This window comes from Saimiri boliviensis, chromosome X (genome assembly GCF_048565385.1).
Source record: "Saimiri boliviensis isolate mSaiBol1 chromosome X, mSaiBol1.pri, whole genome shotgun sequence".
Classification (NCBI taxonomy): Eukaryota; Metazoa; Chordata; class Mammalia; order Primates; family Cebidae; genus Saimiri; species Saimiri boliviensis.
In genome coordinates, this window is record NC_133470.1 from 43,991,027 (window position 1) to 44,004,776 (window position 13,750).

Here is a 13,750-nt window from a genome sequence, read left to right on the forward strand (position 1 = left end):
ATTTCTAAAGTCAATATGATTTTTTTAAAAAGGAGTAGATACATATATCAGAAGAACTAAACAGAGTTCAGAAATAAAACAACACACATTTGGGAACTTATGTGACAAAAGTGACATTTAATTGAATTAGAAAGGGTATTCATTTAATGACTGGTGCTGGCAAATTAGCTATCCAAATGGAATATACGAACCGAGTCCATCTCATACCATAACCAAAATAAATTCCAGTTAGATTAAAATTTCACTTAAAAAATTGAAACAATAAATATATTAAAAATAAGGCATATTTGTTTGAACACGAAATGGGGAGAAGTCACTAGGCAAGACAAGACACTCAGAACCTGTAAAGGAAAAAGGCAGATATATCTTAATAGATAATTTTTAAAAAATCAAATGTAAAGACAGCTTTCAAAAGTCATAATAAAGAGATTGAGGAAATATAGTTATAATACAGGTTAATATTCACAACTTAGCAAGAAAGACAAACCACCAAAAGGAAAAAAAGAGCAAAGAATATGAAGAAGTTTAAATATATATTTCAACGGCCAATAAGTATGAAATAATGTCCAACTACTAGTTGTCAGGAAAATGCACGTCAAGGTAAACTAGATACCCTTGTGTTTGGCCCTCAGAATGGGGAAAATTAAAAAAAAAAATCTCACAAGGTCAAGACATCGAGGCCATCCTGGCCAACATGGTGAAACCCATCATTACTAAAAAATACAAAAAAATTAGCTTAGTGTGATGGTGCAGCCTGTAGTCCCAGCTACTTGGGAGGTTGAGGCAGGAGAATCACCTGAATCCGGGAGACAGAGGTTGCAGAGAGCTGAGATAGAGCCACTGCACTCCAGCCTGGTGACAGAGCAAGACACCATCTCAAAAATTAAAAAAGGCCGGGCGCAGTGGCTCACACCTGTAATCGCAGGACTTTGGGAGGCCGAGGGGTGTGGATCACAAGGTCAAGAGATCCAGACCATCCTGGCCAACATGGTGAAACCCTGTCTCTACTAAAAAATACAAAAAAATCAGCTGGGCATGGTGGCGCGTGCCTGTAATCCCAGCTACTCAGGAGGCTGAGGCAGGAGAATTGCCTGAACCCGGGAGGCGGAGGTTGCAGTGAGCCGAGATTGCGTGTGTGCCTGTAGTCCCAGCTACTCGGGAGGCTGAGGCAGGAGAATTGTTTGAGTTCAGGAGGCGGAGATTGCAGTGAGCTGAGATTGCACCACTGCACTCCAGCCTGGCGCCTGGCGACAGGGCAAGACTCTGTCTCAAAAAAAAAAAAAAAAAAAAAAAAAAAAAAAAAAGATTCAGTGCGGAAGAGGATTTTGGAAGAAGCCTTTTTATATGTTGCTGACAGGAGATCCAATTTTACAAAAGTTTTGAAAAGTAATTTGGAGATATGTGTTGAACTTAAAAGCATCATTCCTCCATGTAATGATCACTCAGGTGACAGCCTCTGACCACAATTTAGAAGTCAAAAACAAAAATGTCAATGATTTGGGAAATCAAAATCTCATATCTAAATAACCCAAAGGTAAGAGTGAACACTGCAACTGCAATTAGAAAACATTAGAAGGAAACTATAGTGGAGATGCTACATATCAAAACTTGTGGGTTGGACGCAGTGGCTCTCGTCTGTAGTTACAGCACTTTGGGAGGATGAGGTGGGGGGACTACTTGAGGATTGCTTGAGGCCAGGAGTTCAAGACCAGCCTGGGCAACAGAGCAAGACCCCAATCTCTACCCAAAAATTTAAAAATTAGCTGGGCAAGCTTGCCTGTAGTCCCAGCAACTTGGGAGGCTGAGGTTGGAGGATCACTTGAGCCTAGGAGGTTGAGGCTGCAGTGAGCCATGACGGCTCCACTGTACTCCAGCTTGGGCGACAGAGAGAGATTCTTGTATCTTAAAAAAAAATCTTCAGGTGAGGTCTTCCTAAAAGAATTTTAATAAGAAAAAAAAAATCAGCCTGGGGAATTCAGTGAGACCCTGTGTCTACACAAAATAAAAAAGTAGTGGGTGTGGAGCACAGGCCTGTAGTTCCAGCTACTTGGGAGGCTGAGTTGGGAGGATCGACTGAGCACAGGTTGAGGCTGCAGTGAGCTGTGATCACGCCACTTGTACTCCATCTCTGGGGGACAGAGTGAGACCCTGTCTCAAAACAAAACAAAACAGCAGCAGCAACAACAAAAACACGTGGCATGGAGCTAAAGTGTTCTTAGGAGAAAAATTTATAAACTGAATGTTCATATTATAAAATAAAATGACTGGATAGTAAGAGATAAGCATTCAATTCAGGACTTTAAAATGAGAACAAAAGAAAAGAAAAGAAAAGAAATAACATAGTTAAGGGCAGAAATTAATGACAGAGAAACAAAGATACAGGAGTATCAACAACGAAGTCAAAAGTAGGTTTTTAAAACAACCTCATCCCAGACGTAAAGACCACCTATCACTGACCCCAGAAGCTGCATATCTGATTCCACAGACCCCGCCCCATTACTAGTCCCAAATAAACGCATCACTCACCCAGCAGAAACCTTGAGCAATCACCCAATAGACCCCATCCCACACCTCACAAACCTCCAGTATTCACCCCGCACAGCCCCTTCTCACCCCAGACTTCTCTTCACTCATCTGACATATACCCTATCACTCACCCTAGAGACCCTGTGTCACTCACCCCAGAGACCCTGTATCTCTCACCCCACAGACGCCCTTATCATTCACTCCAGTGTTCCCATCACTCAGCCCACAGGCTACCCATCATCTTTCTCTAGTGACCCCATCACTCACCCACAAACCCCACTCACTCACTCTCCGAACCTCCCTATAAATGACCCCAGAGAAGCCTTCTCACCCTACTGAGCATCATCATTGAGTACGAAATCCATGTCATAACGTCACCATAATTATCTCAATGCTTGATCCATGTCATAACATCCCCATAATTATCTCAATGCTTAAGTGGCCCTAGGTCCGTCTGTTGAACTCACTCCCAGAGCCTTAAGTGCTGAAAACTGCTTCGAGGGACCCCGGCGCTTCACGATTTGATTTGCACATGCTCAGTGTCAGCTCCGAAGCGGCCGCTCGCCCACAATGACACCTGGTGCCCTTACACCGCGTCGGTGCATGCGCGTGTGCGTCGAAGGAGAGGCGGCCTTTCCAATTTCCTTCAGTGACTGTCAGGCAAGAAACATGGCTGTCCCCTAGGGAGTGTCTCTACGGGAGCCGCCATCTTGGAAGGGTGGTCATTTCAGCCGTGAAGCCCGCGGTTCCCTACCCGATATTCCCCTGTGGGATTTCCAGTGGCCGAGGCACTGGGCCATGGAATGTACCACCGGGCTTCTCCCTCTCCGCCGCAGCCTCTAGGAGTCAGTCACCTCCGAGGCCCCAGCGGGCGGCGCGCTTTGCCTCTTCAGCCCTCAGGATGCCCTCGGCCTCAGGCCGTCCCCTCTGGGGAGCCTCCGCTTCTTTAAGTATCACCCAGCCCCCGCCCCCGCCCCCGCCCCCGCACTGCTCTGTGGTACGCGGCGACCCCCTCTCCGCGGCGGCCGGCACCCCACGCCCGCCCCGTCCCGAGCCCACCTGGCGGCCCCGCTGGCGACAGCTCCAACCTGGGCCCCGGTCGGCTGTGGGAAATGCCCGGTGTCTTGGCTATCACCGAACCTGTGCGGTTGCCGCCGTGGCGGGGGCGGGAGGGGGGGAGTCGTTCGTATCAGATTTAGGCCAGGAAGCGGAAGTCGCTTGCAGCAAGAGTTTAACCTGTGTGGGCGCGGAGGGTTGCGGGGATTCAGCGCCCGGGACTGTCGATGTGTGCAGGGAGTCATGGGTGTGTGTGACATCAGTGGTGGAGCATCTTGGTTCATGTTCACAATTCAGCCATTAGCCTTTCTGCTTTCCTCGTGAAAGCATTAAGGTTGAAGTTGTCTTCTAAAGATCCAAGTTTTGATTTGTTATATTAGTTTGGATTTGTTGGATTTTTTTCGTGTTCGGTTTCAAGTGCTGATTTGTAACTGTTCCCCCGCACACACCTTTTGACCCCTGAATTATTTAAAAGTCCATTGTCCGGGTGGCAAACATCCTCCGAGACTCAAAGGGCAAGGCCATGGGCCTTTTATTCCGGCTGCTGCTCCAGGGAGAACACACAAACGCGGTGTCTCCAGGAATGTGGGAAAGGAGTGGAGTTTTATTCTAGGAGAAGGAAACAAAGGCGGCCGAGTGCCAGCTGCACGTTCGCTGGGCTTTGGTCAGCAGGGGTGGACACGCTGCCCAACGGAGCCGGAGCCGTAGGCAATTTGACCCAGCTCGGTCTATCGAGTCCTTTTCTAAGGATCGATTCAAATAAGAAATTTAGACGGACTGCAGAAAATATTAGAGGTTCTAACACCATTTTGCGTTTCCACAAACGAACAAGAAGTTAATCCTTAAGTCAGTGATTTCTAAGCCTGATTTGCCTTGCGGCCCAAGAACGTTGAGCTTGAAATTTGTTGAAACTTGCTTTAAGGCTCAGGTACGAGACCAGCTTTCAAAAATGGTTTTGTGTCTTGATTGAAAAGACTCTGTCTTCCAGTTGTTGGGTTTATCATACTCTATGGCTCTATTGGTTCAAGCTTGTGCGTTAGGCCGTTTAAAATGTGTGTTTCCTGATAATTCCCTTCAGCTTGTCAACTGAGGGTGGGGGAGTGGGGAGAGAGAAGAGAGAGACTGTCTTGTCAGGTTTTCCTTGTGCTATTAAATCTTTTGCTTCCTATATTTTGAAATTTTATTATTAACTGCAGATAACGGTGTACTGAATAGATATAGCCAAATTCCTTCCCACAAAAGATTGCAAGGTTTCCTAGTCCCACCAGCAAAATCGTTAAGTTCATTAAGGCAAATCCCCTCCAGCGCTGGAGGTTGATGCTGTCTTTAATGTTGTGTTTTTTTGACAAGTTGTCCAACTGAGAATTGTTTTGGTCTGTTGGCCATTTAGGTTTTCTCTTTTGCAAATTTTCATATCCTTTGTCCAGTTTTCTTTGGGGTGATTTGTCCTTTTCAATTTGTAAACAGTGTACAAATTACATTGTATGTTAGGAATATTAACAGTCTGTCAGTTATGCTGTACATTAGGGATATTACATTAGAGATATTAATATCTTTGTACGTTAAGGATATTAATCATCTGTCAATTACATTGCAGTATTTTTCCCTGAACTCTTTTTGTCTTTTGCATTTTATGTTTTATTTAAATGTGCAATGAGAAAAATTTTATGTGGGCTGAGTGCAGTGGCTCATGCCTGTAATCCCAGCACTTTGGGAAGCCTAGGCTGGTGGATCACCTGAGACCTGGAGTTTGAGACCAGCCTGACCAACATGGTGAAACCCCGTCTCTACTAAAAATAATTTTAAAAAAATAGCTGGGCGTGGTGGTGGATGCTTGTAATCTCAGCTACTCAGGAGGTTGAGGCAAGAGAATCGCTTGAACCCGGGAGGTGGAGATTGCAGTGAGCCGAGCTGGCACCACTGCACTGTAGCCTGTGTGACAGAGCGAGGCTTCGTCTCAAAAAAAAAAAAAAAAAAAGAAAAATTTTATGTGTTCTTTTTTAATATGTAATTAGTGAAATGTAGCCTCTGATCAGATATGTCTAAACTTTCTTTTATGGCTTTTGTGTATCCCATCTTGCCTAGTTTCCCTTCCCTATTCTAGATGGAAGGATAATCTTAACATTTATACATTTATTTCAGTGTTCTTCCTTTCTTCCCTCCCTCCCTCCATCCCTCCCTCCCTTCCTTCCTTTCTTTCAAAGGAGCCTTGCTGAATGCAGTGGTGCAATCTTGGCTCACTGCAACCTCTACCTCCCAGGTTCAAGCGATTCTCCTGCCTCAGCCTTCTGAGCAGCTGGGACTACAGGCACACGCCACCTGGCTAATTTTTGTATTTTTAGTGGAGATGGGGTTTCACCATGTTGGCCAGGATGGTCTCGATCTCCTGACCTCGTGATCCGCCCACCTCGGCCTCCAAAAGTGTTGGGATCACAGGTGTGAGCCACTGTGCCAGGCCTATTGCTTTTTTTCTACTTTAATCTAGTTGGAATTTACTCTGGTGTATGGTATGAAATCGAGATCAAGCTTGAACAAGAAAAGAAGCCTGTGTCATGCTTTTTTCCGTGTCAAATAAAAACAGAGACTTTCATTAGAAAGATAGACTATTGCAAAAGGGAGAATGCTCCCATCTCAGAAACCTGAGAGCATCTTGAAACCAAACAGAAGAAAAAAGCTTTTCTTGTAGAGGCTAAGGAGGCCGGCAGAGATAAGCAGAATCTGTGGAGAGGAAGCTCCACAAACAAGGGGGAATGGCCAGTGGAGTCTGCCGGGAAAGTGTGCCACTGTGGTCGGCCCATTCTCAGGAGAAGCTGAGAAGCAGGGTCCGTTGCAGGGGGTGGAGGGGATTTCTACTTTTTTTGATGCTTGCGCAGGCTTGGGAGCAAGCACAGTCCAGGAGCTTGTAGGAAAGAACCGTAGTTCAAGTTTGGCTAAAGAGCATTTTGTTCTGATTGATCAGTGGGAATAAGCAGGCTTATCATTTATGAGACAAAGAATGGGAATTTGGAGGGTGGGTGTCTGGCCTTCTCATAGGTAAACAGGGGCATCTGTGATTTCTAAGTCATATGGGGAAGGATGATTCTTTACAGTAAGCCATTTTTCAGAAAAGCCGTTTTCCCTTTAGAGTAAGAGTATTTCTTGACCTGCACTGCTCACCAGAATGAGGTGTCAATATTGTCAGCTGGCACTATTTATGGTACACACCACCCTGTACCTACTGAATTAAATATCGTTTCTGTCATGTAAGGTCACAAATATACTTAGCTTGACTTGAAGTCTATTTTGTGTCTATAATCTATTTAATTTCAAGGGATTTTTGTTCTTACAAATTTATTTTCTAGGAATTCTCTGAAGTTTAAAATAATTTAATCAAATTTCAAAATGAATGCTACCAACCCACCCCCCACCCAAAAAAACCACCCACAACAAAACTAAACTGTTGTGGCTGGGTGAGGTGGCTCACACCTGTAATCCCAGCATTTTTGGGAGGCCAAGGCAGGCAGATCACTTGAGGCCAGGAGTTTGAGACCAGCCTGGCCAACATGGCGAAACCCTGTCTCTACTAAAAAAAATACTAAAATTAGCCATGCGCGGTGGCGTGCACCTGTAACCCCAGCTACTTGGAAGGCTGAGGCAGGAGAATCGCTTGAACCCAGGAGGTGGAGGTTGCAATGAGTAGAGATTACACCACTGCACTCCAGCCTGGGCGACAGAGTGAGACTGTCTCAAAAAAACCCTAAACTATTGCTGGACAAGGTGGCTCACACCTGTAATCCTAGCACTTTGGGAGGTAGAGGCAGGTGGATCACTTGAGGTCAGGAGTTCAAGACCAGCCTGGCCAACAAGGTGAAACTCCGTCTCTACTAATATAAAAATTAGCTAGCCACAGTGATGCACACCTGTAATCCCAGCTACTTGGGAGGCTGAGGCAGGAGAATTGCTTGAACCCGGGAGGCAGAAGTTGCAGTGAGCTGAGATCATGCCACTGCACTCCAGTCTGAGTGACAGAGCAAGACTCTGTCTCAAAAAAAAAAAAAAAACCCATTATAATTTTGATGATTAGAATTATATTTATGTTAATATAATATTTGGGGAGATTTAATGTTTTTATTAAATTAAGCCTTTGTATCTAGGGATTTGATGTGTCTGATTATGTCTTATATGCTGCAGTCCTGTTTATAATTTTTCTTCTTATAACTCCATCCTCTTTTTATCTTTTTTGGTTAAATTTATTTTTACATATTTATATTTTTGTTGTCATTATTTTTACTAGCCCCATCTGCTTATTGCTAGTATAGGAATAACCTATTTTTATAATTTTCTCTCTTATTTATTTATTTATTTTGAGACAGGGTCTTGCCTTGAAGTTCACTGGCATGATCACAGCTCACTGCAGTCTCAGCCTCCCGTGCTCAAATGATCCTCCCTCCTCAGCCTCCCAAGTAGCTGGGACTATAGGTGTGCACCACCAGACCCAGCTAATTTTTTTGAGACAGAGTCTCACTCTCTTACCCAGGCTGGAGGGCAGTGGTGAGATATTGGCTCACTGCAACCTCTGCCTCCCAGGTTCAAGCGATTCTCCTGCCTCAGCCTGCTGAGTAGCTGGGACTGCAGGCACATGCTACTACACCCAGCTAATTTTTGTATTTTTAGTGGAGGTGGAGTTTCACCATGTTGACCAGGCTGGTCTTGAACTCCTGACCTCGTGATCTGCTGCCTTAGCCTCCCAAAGTGCTCGGATTACAGGTGTGAGCCACCGTGCCTGATGAGACCCAGCTAATTTTTGAATTTTTTTGTAGAGACAGGTTCTCCCTATGTTGCCCAGGTTGGTATCAAACTCCTGGACTCAAGTGATTCTCCTACCTCAGCCTCCCAAATGGCTGGGACTACAGGTGATAATTTTATCTTGTATCCAGCTCTTTATCAAAACTATCTACCTGTTCTGGTAGCTTCTTAGTATAGTTTTTTTGGTAGGTTTTCTAATTGTACAATCATATCAGCTATAGATGATATTCTCTATCTGACATTTGATATGATTATTTTTTCCTCCTTTTTTCACTGTTTCAGCTGCCTAAGAAGGTAGCCACTAAGCTCATTGACTGTTTATTTTATCTTTTTATTATTATTTTTTTGAGACAGGCTCTCACTCTGTCACCTAGGCTGGAGTGGAGTGTCATGATCTCTACTCACTGCAGCCTCTCCCTCCCAGGCTCAGGCGATGCCCTCACTTCAGCCTCCCAAGTAGCTGGGACTACAGATGTGCACCACCACGCCCAGCTAATTTTTGTATTTGTAAAGATGAGGCTTTGCCATGTTGCCCAGATTGATCTCAGACTCTTGAGCTCAAGGGATCCACCTGCCTTGGCCTCCCAGAGTGCTGGGATTACAGGCGTGAGCTACCATGCCTGGCCTACTGTTTAAATTTAAGTTAAATCAAACTTAAAATTCGGTTTCTCAGTTGCCTAGCCAAATTTCAAGTGCTCAGTACCTAAATATGGCTAGTGGCTACTGTATTGGATGATGCTAAATATAAAAATATTTCCATCATTACAGAATGATGGACAATGCTGTATTGGACAATGCTGAGACAGAGCCTTCAAAATACTGTTGAGAATAGATGTGATAGAAAACATCCCTATCTTGTTGCCAATGTTAATGGAAATGATTTAAACATTTTACCATTTAGTATACAGTTTTCTGGTAAGTTTTGGAAAATAGTGTTGTTTATTTTAAGTAGTTTTCTTCTCTTACTATTCTATCTCTAGTTTTTCTTATTAATGCAATGGCTACTGAGTTTTATCATATTCTTTTTCATATTAATTGATAGCATTATATAGTTTTTCTAAAGCATTGATGTAATGAATTATGTTGATTTATTTACAAGTATTAAACCCTACCAGTATTCCTGGAATCATCTTAATGGCTACGGCAAATTTGTTTTTCTTTAGACGTGTCTGGATTTGATTTGCTGATATTTTATATAGAATTTTCTATCTGTATTCACAAAATAATGTTTCTAGTTCTGTCCCTTCCCTTCCCTCTCCTCCCCTCCCCTTTCTGAGACAGAGTCTTGCTCTGTTGCCCAGGCTGGAGTACAGTGGTATGATCTCAGCTTACTGCAACCTCTGCCTCCTGGGTTCAAGAGATTCTCCTGTCTCAGCCTCCCTAGTAGCTGGGACTACAGGTGCCCACCACCATGCCCAGCTAATTTTTATATTTTTAGTAGAGACAGGGTTTCACCATGTTGGCCAGGCTGGTCTCGAACTCCTGCCCTCAGGTGATCCACCTGCCTTGGCCTCCCAAAGTGCTGAGGTTACAGGTGTGAGCCACCATGCCTGGTCTGTTTCTAGTTATTTTTCAAGCAGCATATTTCAGTTTGGGTATTAAAGTTATTCTTTCATAAGATAAACTGGGAAATTTCTGTCTGTCTTTATGAACTGGAATAATTTATATAATATAGACCCACTTAGTTCTGATCTATTTAGGAAAGTGTTTCTTAATTTCCAACTGGTTAAAACATTTTGGTAAGCCGGGCACGGTGGCTCACGCCTGTACTCCCAGCACTTTGGGAGGCTGAGGCGGGTGGATCACGAGGTCAGGAGATCGAGACCATCCCGGCTAACACGGCAAAACCCTGTCTCTTAAAAAATTTATTTCTGATTTTACTGAATCTTAAAAGAATGTGATCTGTCCAAGCCCTTCTTTTAAAAAGGTGTAAATCATTTATCTGAGGTGAAGTTAGACAATTGAATGTTTTTAATGTTGCAAGGACACAGGAGTAGAGATTATATAGTTTGCTTGTAAGGTACAGAGGTTTTTTTTCCATTAATTAGCTTATAATTTTCATATTTTTTACTTTGGATTCTTTTTATTTATTCATTTTATTGATTGATTGATTGATTGATTGACAGGATCTCACTCTGTCACCCAGGCTGGAGTACAGTGCTGCCATCATGACTCACTGTAGCCTCAACCTCCTGGGCACAATTGATCCTCCCACTTCAGCCTCTAAAGTGGTTGGGACTGCAGGTGTGAACCACCGTACCTGGCAAATTTTTTGTTTACAGGAGGCACGTCCCTATAATTGCAGAACTCTGGGAGGCCAAGGCAGAAGGATTCCTTGAGCCCAGGAGTTTGAGACCAGCATGGGCAACAAAGTGAGACCCCATCTCTAGCAAAATAAAAATTAGCTGGGCATGGTGGTGGTATGTGCCTGTAGTTCCAGCTACTTGGGAGGCTGAGGTGGAAAGATGGCTTGAGCTCAGGAGTTCTCAGAGCTCTCTAACTTCTTTAGAGATGGTGTCTCACTCTGGGGCGATCATAACTTACTGTAGCGTAACTCCTCCAGTTAATTTTTAAGTTTTTTTTTTTTTTTTTTTTTTTTTTTTTTTTGAGACGGAGTTTCGCTCCTGTTACCCAGGCTGGAGCGCGATGGCGCGATCTCGGCTCACCGCAACTTCCGCCTCCCGGGTTCAGGCAATTCTCCTGCCTCAGCCTCCTGAGTAGCTGGGATTACAGTCACGCGCCACCATGCCCAGCTAATTTTTTGTATTTTTAGTAGAGACGGGGTTTCACCATGTCGACCAGGATAGTCTCGAACTCTAGACCTCGTGATCCACCCGCCTCGGCCTCCCAAAGTGCTGGGATTACAGGCTTGAGCCACCGCGCCCGGCCAAGTTTTTTTTTAAAACACAGGGTCTTACTGTGTTGCCCAGGCTACTCTCAAACTCCTGGCCTGAAGTGACCCTCCCACCTCAGCCTCCCAAAATGCTGGGATTACAGATTTGAGCCACTGCATCCAGCTTTTGTCTCTTTGTTTTATTTGTTAATTTAATTTAATTTTATTTTGGTAGAGACAGAGTCTCACTCTCGCCCTGGCACAATTATAGCTTACTGTAGCATTGAACTCCTGGGCTTAAGTGATCCTCCTACCACAGCCTCTCGAGTAGCTGGGACTACAGATGCGCATCACCATGCCGGGCTAATTTTTATTTTTATAGAGATGAGGTCTCAATCTGGTCTCAAACTCGTGGCCTCAGGTGATCCTCCCACCTTGGCCTCTCAAAGTGCTGGGATTACAGACGTGAGCCACCCTGTGCATCCAGTCTCTCTATTTTAAATGTGCTTCTAGGCCAGGTGCAGTGGCTCATACCTGTAATCCCAGCACTTTGGGAGGCTGAGGTGGGTGGGTCACCTGAGATTGGAAGTTCTAGACCAGCCCGACCAACATGGAGAAACCCCGTCTCTGCTAAAAATACAAAATTAGCTGGGTACGGTGGTGCATGCCTGTAATCCCAGCGGCTGAGGCAGGAGAATCATTTGAACCCGGGAGGTGGAGGTTGCAGTGAGCCAAGATCATGCCTCTGCTCTCCAGCCTGGGCAAAGAGAGTGAAACTCCATGTCAAAAAAAAAAAAAAAAAAAAAAAACACGCTTTTAGTAAACAACACATAACTTTTGTTTTTTGACTCAATTTCAAAGTCCCTCTCTTTTATAGGAGAGCCTAGTCCATTCAGTTTATCAGTGATATGCCTGATTTTGTATGTTGCATTGAACTTTGTTTCCTTTTTTCGATTTTGTTATTGTTTCCACCTTTTCAATTTCCTTACATTTGTTGGCTCTGTCAAGCTTCTGTTTATTCCCCGCTTCTCCCTCCCTTAGTCATTTGGAAGTTCTACTCTGCTTATCAGTTCTCCTGGTGATTATCTTTCCATTCCTTAAAAAGCATAATTCACATTTGTCTATTGGTAGATTGAATACACACATGGGTGTACATACACACATGCACAGATGTGTTAGTGGCCTTTATTCCTAATTTCTCAGGAGAATGAACCATTTAGAATGTTTTTACCTCTTCATTCTACCTCCACCCAAAATTTCTATTCTTTTCTGAGATAGGTTTTTTTCTTTTCTTTTCTTTTCTTTTTTGAGACGGAGTTTCGCTCTTGTTACTCAGGCTGGAGTGCAATGGCGCGATCTCGGCTCACCGCAACCTCCGCCTCCTGGGTTCAGGCAATTCTCCTGCCTCAGCCTCCTGAGTAGCTGGGATTACAGGCACGTGCCACCATGCCCAGTTAATTTTTTGTATTTTTAGTAGAGACGGGGTTTCACCATGTTGACCAGGATGGTCTCGATCTCTTGACCTCGTGATCCACCCGCCTCGGCCTCCCAAAGTGCTGGGATTACAGGCTTGAGCCACCGCGCCCGGCGGTTTTTTTTCTTAAATTAGAAGAGATGCTGGAAGCATGATGGCAGCAGTGTAGTTTTCACTCTCTTGTCATGCCACCATACAGACAGAGCAACCAGATGGCAAAATCAAAACCCATGGACAACATTTATGGTGAAGCCAGTGGACACAGTGTCCCCAGTGTGGCAGATTATCTGCAGATAAGGCTGCCAGCCATATTTCCAACCCTGTACGTGTTTGCCATCCTCCCATCAAGACATGGAGCCTATTTTTTCATCCTTTGTGTCTGGGCTGGCTTTGTGTTCCATTTGACCAATAAGGTATGGTAGAAATGGCATTCTGGGATTTCTAAGCCCAGCCTTAAATGACATTGAACTTATGCTTTCATGAGAGGGGAACCTAGATACCCTGTAAAGAGGTCTGTGCTGTCCTTCTGAAGACAGAGGTCCTGGAGGATGAGACGTCATTTAAAAATAGGTCATGCAGCACTGTGGTGGCCACCTGGCTAGCTCAGTTCGTTGAGCATGAGACTCTTAAATATAGGCTGTGTACATAACTGAAGCCCCAGCTGGCAACTAGCACTGAGGTCCCAGTCATGTGATGAAATTATCTTGCATCCTCCAGTACTGTTCCAGTTTCCCCAGGCATCACATGGAGAAGAAACAAATCTTGGTATGGTGGTTCACACCTTTAACCCCATCACTTTGGTAGGCTAAGGTGGGTAGATCATCTGAAGCAATAAAGCAAGAAGTTTGAGGGCCGGGCGCGGTGGCTCAAGCCTGTAATCCCAGCACTTTGGGAGGCCGAGGTGGGTGGATCACAAGGTCAAGAGATCGAGACCATCCTGGTCAACATGGTGAAACCCCGTCTCTACTAAAAATACAAAAAGTTAGCTGGGCATGGTGGTGTGTGCCTGTAATCCCAGCTACTCAGGAGGCTGAGGCAGGAGAATTGCCTGAACCCAGGAGGCGGAGGTTGTGGTG

General features: G+C 44.6%; 1 protein-coding gene across 3 annotated transcripts in view; it reads right to left on the reverse strand.

The window, feature by feature from the left end:
* Positions 1–3,673, reverse strand: part of ZNF41 (zinc finger protein 41) — a 47,466-nt gene extending 43,793 nt beyond the window's left edge. For 2 of the 3 annotated variants that reach the window (XM_074392012.1, XM_074392013.1), the window contains exon 1: positions 3,586–3,673. The gene's annotated coding sequence lies outside the window, so the exon portion shown is untranslated. Of the gene's footprint in view, positions 1–2,857; positions 3,472–3,585 lie in introns of those variants that run through there. The other variant, XM_074392014.1, reaches the window with a different exon arrangement.
* Between the last annotated feature and the right edge of the window lie 10,077 nt (positions 3,674–13,750).